This window comes from Asparagus officinalis, chromosome 2 (genome assembly GCF_001876935.1).
Source record: "Asparagus officinalis chromosome 2, Aspof.V1, whole genome shotgun sequence".
Taxonomy (NCBI): domain Eukaryota; kingdom Viridiplantae; phylum Streptophyta; class Magnoliopsida; order Asparagales; family Asparagaceae; genus Asparagus; species Asparagus officinalis.
In genome coordinates, this window is record NC_033795.1 from 4,634,599 (window position 1) to 4,647,020 (window position 12,422).

Sequence of the window (12,422 nt, forward strand, 5' to 3'; positions counted from 1 at the left end):
TGTTCTATTTCTTCTTTCAACAACACCATTCTGTTGTGATGTATGTGGCATTATTTGATGCCTTTTAATTCCATGCTAAATATAATAAATTTTAAATTTTTTAGACTTATATTCCTCACCTCTATTAGTTCTCAAAATTTTAATTTTTATTCCTGTTTTCGTCGAAAGTTGCCTTCATCATTGATTTCATTAAAACTTCAAACGTTACAAATGAATTCAAACAACAAAGAAATAAAAATTACAACTTTCTTGAAAATAAACACAAGATCCGTTCGTCGTCTCTTGCTTGCGTGGGTCTTTAGCCAGTGACGGGGACGTCGATATCCGTGGACTACCTGGCAATCAGATCTGATCCAGAGCTTCGTCGATCCGCGAGGAGATCTAGAAACTTGAAGCGCCTATCTCGATAAAAGCGAGATATTTGCTCTTCTTAGTATTACCACAACGGGATAATACTAAGGATCGGGTACGGGTAATGTAGATCTGACGAAGAACTCTCTTGCGTTGAAGTGCTCGATCACTCTTCACTCCGGCAGGGCTTCGCCAATTCTCCAAAACTCCAGATCCTGAAAAAATGAGGCCTAAGGCTTGTATTTATAGGCATGAGGGGTTGCGGAGCGGTTAAAACCACTTAAAGGGCCCAAATCCGCGCTGAGACACCCTAGGGGTGTCTTGGCTTGGCCGAGACACCCTTGGGGTGTCTCGGCTTGGCCGAGACACCGTAGGTGCCTCAGTTCAGTTTTGAGACGTTTTCAATGCCCGTTTGACTGTTTTCGCTGTAACTTCTTTGTCTGAACTCGGATCTGAGTGATTCCAAATGCGTTGGAAGTCAGACGAAGAATTCTATCAGTTCCAATGGTTAGATTATCTGTAGAATGAACGAGACACGAAGGGCGTTGTTCCTTTTGTAAACATCGCGGGGTTCTCGATTAGCCTGTGTCTTCGTTATTCCAAAATCCTATCAGCTCACGTAGTTCGTCGGTTCACTTTAAACGTTCACCGACATCAGTCGAATTCCTGTGAACCAGATAGTGATGTTCATTATCGTTCTTTAACACTGAGCTGTTCGTGGAGACCCATAGGCAATTTTCGATGCCTACAGATACCCCCTCCAAAGCGTTCCAGACTCGTTTCTTTTATAGAAGAGGCTGGAATACTTTGGATGTGATTGATCCAGCCTTCAGTCGGCGTAAAGGACCTGTAGTTAGCTTCAACTCTTGGCTCCTTCGATTTTCGGTCTATTCGATGCTTTGACGAATAACTGAAGTTCTTACGGCGCTGTGTTTATCGCCTGGCCGTCGTCGGAATCTCGAGTCTATCACTAGTGAGTTGAGTTTGGCTCGTGTCATTGAGTTGACTTTGAATTGACTATCTCTGTCATATTGTGCTGACTTAAGGTTTCAGATTATCGTATGTTGACTTTTGGTCACAACGCGTTGACTGGCGTTGACCTAGGGCTACGCGTTGACCGGTGTTGACCCTAGGGTTTCAAACGTCGAACGTTAACTTTTTGGTCGCAACACGTTGACTGGCGTTGACCTAGGGTTACGTGTTGACCGGCGTTAACCCTAGGGTTTCGAACATCGAACGTTGACTTTTTGGTCGCAACGCGTTGACCTAGGGTTATACGTTGACCGGCGTTGACCCTAGGGTTTCGAACGTCGAACATTGACTTTTTGGTCGCAACGCGTTGACTGGCGTTGACCTAGGGTTACGCGTTGACCGGCGTTAACCCTAGGGTTTCGAACGTCGAACGTTGACTTTTTGGTCGCAACGCGTTGACCGGCGTTGACCTAGGGTTACGCGTTGAACGGCGTTGACCCTAGGGTTTCGAACGTCGTACGTTGACACAGTTTATACTCGTATGTTTACTGGAGTATACACAGTTTAAGCTCTTAAGGTATTGGAGCACAGCGGTCCCAAGTGTCGGGGTTGCAGGACCAACTGTTAAAGCTGATTCATCTGCATTTGTGGATCTTATTTTAATGTTGTTGGATAATCGAGTCACGAGACCAACTAGCAGAGCTGATGCATCAATGACTCGCACTTATAGAATTTTTGGCAAATTCTCAGCCATCAACGGGTTTGATGAGCCTTTACCGACTACCGTTTGAGTCGGGCTAGCATGCAGATTGTTCAGATCCGTTCTGCACATAACGTTGTGCTAAAAGAGTTAACTCTTTTAATGCTACGACATTGAATACGTAGACTTCGTCTTTCTCACGGGAATAGACTACCCGGCAACGCGTGTTAGGCGCTGACTTATCCTTACTTAGGATTCAGGATAAAAATCCCCAGACTCGGATTCTCCGGCAACGCGTGTTAGGCGTATGCTTATCTCTATTTAGGAGTCGAGATAAAGTTTCCTGCGCATGTAAGGCGTAGATTTTAGCGTTATTAATAAACCCCTGCCACAATATTGAAGATGTGGGCTTTTGTCTTTTTACGTTCAAAGACTAACCGGCAATGCGTTTTAGACATAGACTTTGGGATTTTTGGCAAACCCCCAGCCATCAACGGGTTTGACGTGCCTTTACCGATTACCGTTTGAATCGGGCTAGCATGTGAATTATTAAAACCCGTTTCACATGTAACGTTATGCTAAGAGAATTGCTTCTCTTAGACTTAATGCTATGATTTTGAATACATAGACTTCGTCTTTCTCACGGGAATAGACTACCCGGCAACGCGTGTTAGGCGTTGACTTATCCCTACTCAGGCTTCGGGATAAAATTCCCCGTGCATCGAGTGCCCGGATTTGACAATCGTGTCTTTTCTAAAAGCAAAGACAGATTGAGAAACGGGAGAGGAAGAATTTTATATTCTATCTCCCGGTGCTGAAGAGGAAGAATTTTATATTCTATCTACAGCTGGAAAGGGAACTTGAGGTGGGATCCCCCACCCCCAGAATCCGGAATGATGAACTGGGAGTGGGTTCTCCACTCCGAGCATCGGAAAGGTCCGAGGAGAGGAAGAATTTTATATTCTATCTCCCGGTGCTGAAGAGGAAGAATTTTATATTCTATCTACAGCTGGAAAGGAAACTCGAGGTGGGATCTCCACCCCCAGAATCCGGAAGGATGAAACTAAGAGTGGGATCTCCACTCCGAGAATCGTAACAATTCGGATAACCCTAACTGTCGGAAGGTTTGATTACCCGATTTGGAAGTGGACCTCTCGTTCATTGGGGGAATCGAGAGGAGATTTTGGCTGTGGCCCTAACTGTATGAATGTTTGACCAAGCAGGAGTTTGAGACGACCTAACTGTCGGAAGGTTTGATCGCTCGATTTGAAGGTGGACCTCTCGTTCATTGGAGGAATCGAGAGGGGATTTTGGCTTTGGCCCTAACTTTTATAGGTTTGACCAGAACGCAAAGAGAGTGGAATACGGGTAGCAAAGAAAGTGCCAACCCATATTACCACTCAAAGGGAGACTTTAATGTTAGGCGTTTAGGACCTAGCACGTTGAGTCTGAGAAACGCCAATGACTGGCAGATGGGAATGTTGGTGGGTCCACTGTCGTTTGATTTGATCAGCGGATGGTTTGGTGAGGAAAGATTAACCGATCAGAAGATTGGATCTCTTCTCACAAAAATAACTCATAAGAGTTAGAGAATAAGAAGAGACATTCTGACCTTCAGAGTTCGAACGTGAATTTCTTATTCACCAATTCCACAATGATTGGGTTATCCCTAAGAATACCCATGTGGTATTCTTTCGGGAACTTCCCGATGCATTGGATAATCCACCCCCAGTTTCTCTCTTGGAACTGGGTTTGACTTGGTTGTCCGACCGGGTTATCCTTAAGAATATTAGCGTAATATCCTCCAGGAACTTCCCGTCAATGGTAGGAAATAGTTTAGACTCATATACCTATTGGAGTATCAGGGAGCAGTTTAACCTCTTATACCGGTAGGAGGAATGAGAAACAGTTTATACTCGTATACTCTTTGGAGTGAGAAGCAGTTTATACTCTTATACTTATCGGAGTATCAAGAAGCAGTTTATACTCTTATACTTATCGGAGTGTTGAGAAGCAGTTTATACTCGTATACTCATCGGAGTCATTGAGGAACAGTTTATACTCTTGTACTCTTTGGAGTATTGAGGAACAGTTTATACTCTTGTACTCTTTGGAGTATTGAGGAACAGTTTATACTCTTGTACTCTTTGGAGTATTGAGGAACAGTTTATACTCTTGTACTCTTTGGAGTATTGAGGAACAGTTTATACTCTTGTACTCTTTGGAGTATTGAGGAACAGTTTATACTCTTGTACTCTTTGGAGTATTGAGGAACAGTTTATACTCTTGTACTCTTTGGAGTATTGAGGAACAGTTTATACTCTTGTACTCTTTGGAGTATTGAGGAACAGTTTATACTCTTGTACTCTTTGGAGTATTGAGGAACAGTTTATACTCTTGTACTCTTTGGAGTATTGAGGAACAGTTTATACTCTTGTACTCTTTGGAGTATTGAGGAACAGTTTATACTCTTGTACTCTTTGGAGTATTGAGGAACAGTTTATACTCTTGTACTCTTTGGAGTATTGAGGAACAGTTTATACTCTTGTACTCTTTGGAGTATTGAGGAACAGTTTATACTCTTGTACTCTTTGGAGTATTGAGGAACAGTTTATACTCTTGTACTCTTTGGAGTATTGAGGAACAGTTTATACTCTTGTACTCTTTGGAGTATTGAGGAACAGTTTATACTCTTGTACTCTTTGGAGTATTGAGGAACAGTTTATACTCTTGTACTCTTTGGAGTATTGAGGAACAGTTTATACTCTTGTACTCTTTGGAGTATTGAGGAACAGTTTATACTCTTGTACTCTTTGGAGTATTGAGGAATCATTATGGGAAACGAGACCCGGATTCAGAGGGTTAGTCATCGGTTGGCATCTTTCAACCTTCCTCCTTCTAAGGAATCGTTCGGCCTGCTCTCCGCGCGCCTTCAACTCTCTCCAGGTATTGAGTGGCTCTACTCCCATAACGTCCAAGATGTTAATGGACAAGTTGTTATGACAGGTTTGCAATATGAATTCCTCCGTGACGGGATCCTTGCAGTTCATTGCCTGATTACGAAAGCGTTTGATGAAGGTATCCACCGACTCTCCGTCTTTTTGTTTCTCATCGAAGAGTGTCCTGATCGACACCTCGGTGTCATCATCGAAGAAATGGGCGAGAAACATGCCTTCCAAGTCCTCCCAGCTGTTGATGCTTCCGGGCTTGAGACGGCGGTACCAATCGAAGGCAGGCCCGCGAAGGGTGCCAACGAATGACCGAACCATCAAAGGCTCGTTGCCCGAGATTACTCCCAAGTGAGACTTGAAGTAGATCAGATGTTGAGTGGGCGAGCCCTTTCCGTTGAACGGCGTGAAGTTGATCAGGTTGAACTTCGCCGGATACGGGATCGAATCCCACTTTCTCGGGTAAGGACACGGAATGCCGGTCCTCTTCACCTCCCGAACAGACATCAGGGCTTCGATTTTTCTTTCGAGCTCCTTTATCTTTTCGGCCTCACCCATATCCTGTTTGTTTTGGACAATTTCTGAGAGGAATAATGCGGCCACCACCAGCATTATCATCTTTGGTGGGACCACCCCCAGTACTGTTGTCCTTAGTGAGACCACCCCCAGTGTTATTATCTTTGGCGGAACCACCCCCAGCGTTGTTATCTGAAGGGGGTGCATTTGAACTACATCCAGTATTTTTGGGAGGTGCGTCGGCCATGATGATTTCAACCACTTCTGGATCGCTGTCGATTGCGGCGTTCTGGGTGCGACGGCTGGATTCAACTCTGACTTGATTGGACAGAACCCGAATTTGTTGATCATGCTCTTCCCTCATTCGCATCATGGCCATTTCCATTTCGAACTTGAAGATCTCTTTTTGTTTGGCCAAGGCATCCTCAACCATTTTAGTGATCTCGTCTGTGCTAACCATCAACACTTCGCGGGATTGACCTAGGCTGGATACCGTTTTGTCAGAAGCGAGTGCAGAGTTAGAATCTGACACTTCGTCATCCGAGGATAATCCTTGATTCATCCTCTGATAGTCCCTTTGTCTAACGGTTCCCGACCGTAACCGAGTTATACGTTGGGATATGTCCGAAAGATGACGAGGATTGAAGTTTCGCGTTGACTTCCCCTTATCAACCATATTAACTGTGACTTCTGGAAGTTCATCATCTCGCATAGTTGGACTTTTTCTACAGAAACGCCTTGGGTTGGTCTTTGGCGTTCTGGGGGAGATGCTTTCAAATATCGAGACCCTTTGTGGAGCGGTCTTGGGGCAGCTACACGCTGATAATACTGCCCTGATAATTTTGATACACGGACAGTAAGAGTTCGCTTTCTGGGTACTTCTCTTTCGAGATTTATTCGTACCCCCAGCCCGATAGTACAACTCATCAACGTTGCGATCGGAGTAACCTATCGGCTGCTTACATGGATTCTCAGGTATAACGCGTTCGTCTGTCTGACGTGTTTTCCTCTGAGTAAACATTGCCTTGTTGGCATCTACAAGAGTCACACGTTTGGAATCACACCCTTGTGAGGGTGAAACCTTAACGGGCTCCTGGTTTTCTGCACGTCCCTCCAAGCGGGCTGTTGTAGAAATTAATTTGTTAGGAGGTCGCGTACGACCCCCAGTCCAGATGTTTGCTCGAAGCTCCTTCAACGGTCTCAAGCTTTCCTTAAAAGGCGCTTTTCCTCGATCCTCGGGTAGAGAACCGATGCGATTCTTAAATGGGACTTTAGCTTTGGGGAGACCCACGTTGTCATAGAGCTTCACCGGAAGTGCGGGAGCAGGGTCTGGAATGGGATATGGAGTTGACAAAGGCTGGAGAGTAGCCTCGGATACTTTTGACTTGGCCTTCGGCATCTAGACTTGCTTAGATCTTGGTGGTTTTTTGGCCACCTTTTCCTTCTGCAATTCATGTGCCTTCCGTACAAGAATCCTCGTCTGCGCTAACAGTGCGCGGCGCTTATGGATGCGCTCCTCAAGAGTTGAACGGTTTCGTTTGACACGAACCCATTCATTAGTAGGTGGTTGGGAGGAGGTTCCCAAAGTTTGTTGCTAGAACACTTTGCGCCTTCTGAGCTTCAGATCCGCATTATAGCAGATCCCGTCAACAGGCTTCAAAGTCTTGGCCATTTGACGTGCGAGATGTTAACGGCGCCTTGGACAAGCCCTCTTCGTCAACACTGGTGCACTTTCAACGGGCAACTCCTCGACTTTCGAGGAGTTGTCACGAACGTTGGATCTGGTTTCTTTGGAAGCCGGCGGATCATCGCGAGGCGTAACTACAGCAGCGACGGCGGAGAGATCATCTTCTTGGGTCTTCAGATCTGAAGACCAGTGGATCTTTCTGGAGGAGGAGGCCTTCCTGCATCTACAAGGAGAGGCAGATCTGGAGGAAGAGGATGAGACATACTCCTCGAACTTCTGCTGGTCGAACTCGTATTCGACCTCTTCGAGCACCGGGATCTTGATCATCGGCTACGGCACGACAGCTTCGGCAGCGAAGCTGTTGGCTCCCACTGTGGTCGTCAGTTTGTTTTCGTCGAAAGTTGCCTTCATCATTGATTTCATTAAAACTTCAAACGTTACAAATGAATTCAAACAGCAAAGAAATAAAAATTACAACTTTCTTGAAAATAAACACAAGATCCGTTCGTCGTCTCTTGCTTGCGTGGGTCTTTAGCCTGTGACGGGGACGTCGATATCCGTGGACTACCTGGCAATCAGATCTGATCCAGAGCTTCGTCGATCTAAAACCACTTAAAGGGCCCAAATCCGCGCTGAGACACCCTAGGGGTGTCTTGGCTTGGCCGAGACACCCTTGGGGCGTCTTGGCTTGGCCGAGACACCGTAGGTGCCTCAGTTCAGCTTTGAGACGTTTTCAATGCCCGTTTGACTGTTTTCGCTGTAACTTCTTTGTCTGAACTCGGATCTGAGTGATTCCAAATGCGTTGGAAGTCTGACGAAGAATTCTATCAGTTCCAATGGTTAGATTATCTGTAGAATGAACGAGACACGAAGGGCGTTGTTCCTTTTGTAAACATCGCGGGGTTCTCGATTAGCCTGTGTCTTCGTTATTCCGAAATCCTATCAGCTCACGTAGTTTGTCGGTTCACTTCAAGCGTTCACCGACATCAGTCGAACTCCTGTGAACCAGATAGTGATGTCCATTGTCGTTCTTTAACACTGAGCTGTTCGTGGAGACCCATAGGTAATTTTCGATGCCTACAATTCCAAGTTGGTTTTTAATTTCTATCTTATATCTTTTAAAATATTCAAAAGGTTTCAAGTTCCTTGAGATAAGATAGACGTGTACAAACTTGGAATAATTATTTATAAAAATAATAAATTATTCTTTATCCGCTAATAAAAACTTTAGTGGCTCTTTGTCCGCCAATAAAAAGTTTATTGGTCATTTTACCAGTTAAACAATGTTCACATTGTGGCAATTGAACATTAGATAGTACAGACATTAAGTTTATTCTAATAATTTCTTTCATTTTTAAAACACTAGCATGTCATAGTCTGAATGTCATAATTTAGACTCAGAATATAACAGGATAAGTAGTTTAAATTGAAATTTTTATTATTAGAATTATTGCAAACTATTGGAAGTATGCATAATTCATGCTCGGGTACATATTTTTTTATAGTATATACTTTATTATTTTTGCCTACAGAAACCATGTTATTGTAAACCCTAACTTCCAGTCCTTTCTTCATGGTAGGAATAGAGTCAAATTGCCCTGAATTCCTAACATGTAGAACTATCTTTGAGGATGAGAAAACTGTCCCCAAGATCTAGTATGTATGAATACATTCCTTCTACATCGAGATAGGTAATTCTCTGTTCTCCTTTCTTCAGCTTGATAAACTTAGTGACTCCATTCTTGTTCTTTGTGGTATGCCTTGTTGTACTGGAGTTGATCCACCAATCATTGATATCTATCATCACAGCATTACATTCTGTCACACCGATAAATTCTCTTTTGCTAGTATCCCCTTGTTCCAGATGCTTATAGTCTCCTTTATTCTCATGCTTTTCACCTTGTGGGCAAACAGACCTGAAATGCCCGAACTTCTCACAATTGTAGCAAGTTTCACGGGATACTTTCTTTCTCTTGAGCTGTTGTGTTTTCGGTCCTTGCGGCTGTGGTTTACTAGGACCGTGTAGGCTATCTAAAAATCACTTTAGATAGCTAATCTCCACCAAACACCGATGATAGAAATTACAATTCGACGGTTTTCAGAAAGCTATAATTTAAAAACTTTCATGTAGATCGATGAAGGTTACAATCTGACGATCTTCACAACAACTGATGAGCTATAATTTAAAAACTTTCATGTAGATCGATGAAGGTTACAATCTGACGATCTTCACAACAACTGATGAAAGCTCTAATCAACAGCCTTCACAATCAACATCGGGAGTTATAATCTGACGACTTTCACATATCAAAGAGCTAAAGTAAAGATTACAGAATGACGATCTTTGCAACGCTCTGACAGAAAGATACTACAAATCAACAGTCTCTTCAAACCAAGACGTGGAAGTCCTCCCCGCGTACCAGCATCAAGACGCAGCGTTTTTAGTCGTTGATGCAACTCAAGATCGACCACTAATGCAGCGCAAACACAGTTCAAACCTGGCCACAAACATAGCTCATATTCAGCTCCAAACGCTACAAATGTAGCTTAGATCCAGCTGCCAATGCAGCTCATGTTCAGCCGCAAACGCAGCCTCCGAAAAATGCCAACATAGCTTCCATCCGCTACCAAACGCAGCTCTTAAATGCTGCTAAACTACTGCCAACATAGCTTCCAAATTATTGCAAACGCAGCTTCCAATTGCTGCAAATGAGCTTCCAGACGCTGCGTCCAAGCTTTCAGACGTTGTGTTCGAGCTTCCAGACACTGCGTTTGAACACAGAATTCATGCCAGAACACGGATTTTGCGTTTGACTAGTTCAAACACGAGGAGTGATTTTAGGGGCGGTTACACCCCTAATCGTCTATAAATAGCTGAAAGATCAGCTTAGTTCGGGGGAGAGAGGGGGAAATCTTTTGGATCTTATGCAAGGGGAGTTGAATGTTATACTTATGCAAGAATTATACTTATGCAAGGGGGGTTGAATGTTAACTTCAGGGGCGATGTTGTAATTTTCTTTTATAACATTCCATATGTCCATGGAAATCTTGTAAGTTTCAAAAACTTTGATGAAGTCATCTTCCATGAACATGAGCATTAGGTTTTTTTTCCTTTTAATCTTTGACTTTCACTACTCTAACAATTTCTTTTTCTTAGGTGTGCATTTATTAGTAAGGGTTGGAGTAGCAATTTCAGTAACATCATCAATATTTTCATGAATAAGGAAATATCCTATTTTTCTATGGCATGTATCATAATTATTGCCATTACATTTGTCAAAATTTTTAAGTTCTAATAGAATGAGCAAACCAGCCATTCAGTAGGGAACTAAAACTAAAATTCTAATTTTACATATGTGTAGGATTGATGTATAGACAAATACATAAAAAAATAGAATAAGGTTAGATTTTTTTTAATTTTAAATAAATACATTAAAAGAACCTAACTGTTACGAGCAGAGGAAAGATACTCTAATTCGAGCGAGATTGTCGCTTAGAGATGATGCTCGAAGAAGATATTGTTGAAGTCAAGTCAGACTAGAGTTGGTGAAGGTTTGCTGCTGTCGAGTCATGTCGGTCGGGATTTGCGAAGAATTATTCAAAAAGCTGCAACTGGTTGAAAACAAAAGCTGAATTGTATAAGGGGCCGAAAGAATTTTTCCCTCAACCTGTATGTGGGTTTAGTTGGACTTTGAAGAAAATAGGAGGACCTGAGGGTAATTCTCTCTTGCTTTTAGTTGGGTTTTCAAGATAGGTGAAAGGGCAGGGTTGTAAGGGACTTGTTGATAAAAAAAAATATTAGGTAAAGTTTGATGGGGCATGGCAGTTAGGGTTCAAAGAAGACTCATGTTGACTTTTAGACATAGGTTTGTTGGATCTTTTGAATAATAATGAAGAAGACTTCTTATGACATATCTTTTGATCACAAAGCTCAAAGTAGGAGGTGAATTGTTTGTATGAGAGACAAAGTTTTTCAGTAAAAAATTGAAAGATTAGGAACTGACTTTTTCTTGGTTGATGAAAGAAGGAAGGCGCGGCTTAAACATCCCTAATTCTGGTGTGCAAAAACAAAAGAGAAAGTATGATGGGTTTTTGAGGGGGCTCCAGTAATGGGATTGAGTTTTTTTTAGGGGTGGACAAAAACCGAAAAAAACCGGTTCAACCGAAAAAACCGTCCGAAAAAGCGGGCCGGTTAACCGAACCGGATTAAATGGATGAGAAGAAGACTCTAAACCGCCCGAACCGAATTAAACCAGTTTGGATCCGGTTTGAACCCCTGAACCGGCCGAAAAAAAACCAAACCGAATTTTCTAATTCGTTCTTTGTCGGATATTCATATTGCTCAAAATGGGAAGGACTTCGTCGTTCGGAATTCGGTCAAAATGGAAAGGACTTTTGGTTCGGACGAAGTCAGATGGAATAGCTTTCTTATTAGTGAGTCATCACTTGAACATTAAGCTATATAATTGCTCGGTAATTTGATTGTTATGTTTACATACATGTTTATATTGTATAGTTCCTTTTTCATTGGGCCTGCTAGCGTATATGCCCGCATTAAAATCGGTGAAACCTCATATAAGCTTTCAAATTCTACTAGAGGCATGTTAAGTTGTTTTCCAAGAAATGAAAGATAACCTTTTGATTATAGTTAATTAATATTTGAATGTTACGTAACCATATGTACTTGTTGATATGGTTTGCGCTCATTTCACTGATTTTGGTTTTTTGTTAGCTGTGGCAATGGTGTTACTTCAAACAAGCTCCACATTTTATTGTTTGGGGGAAAAAGTTAAGTAGACAAAATGGACAAATAATGATACTTCATCAGAAATTAATAGGCAATGATCTCAGGTGTGGGCAGATTTTTGTAAAATAGTATTAATTCGGTCCAAAACCGAAACCGATCCGAACCGATCCGAATTTCGGTTGGGCCGAATATTCGGATGAAGGGAAAAAATCTGGATCTGGATGAGAGTTTTGAGAATTCGAAAAATTCGGATTGGATGCGGATTGAGCTTAAAACCGATCCGAACCGAATATGCCCAGCCCTAGTTTTTTTTATCTTTTCTGTGTTTCTCAAAGAGAAGACTATTCATATAGATAGAGACTACACCCCATCATCTCCACCCCCTCAAAGACTGCATCAATATCTGAGAGAGATGTTCTCTCAAACAACCCACTTCCCACTATCCTCTCAACAAAATATCCTCTTGTTGAGCAATTAGTGGTTGAATTGGTCACTAATTTA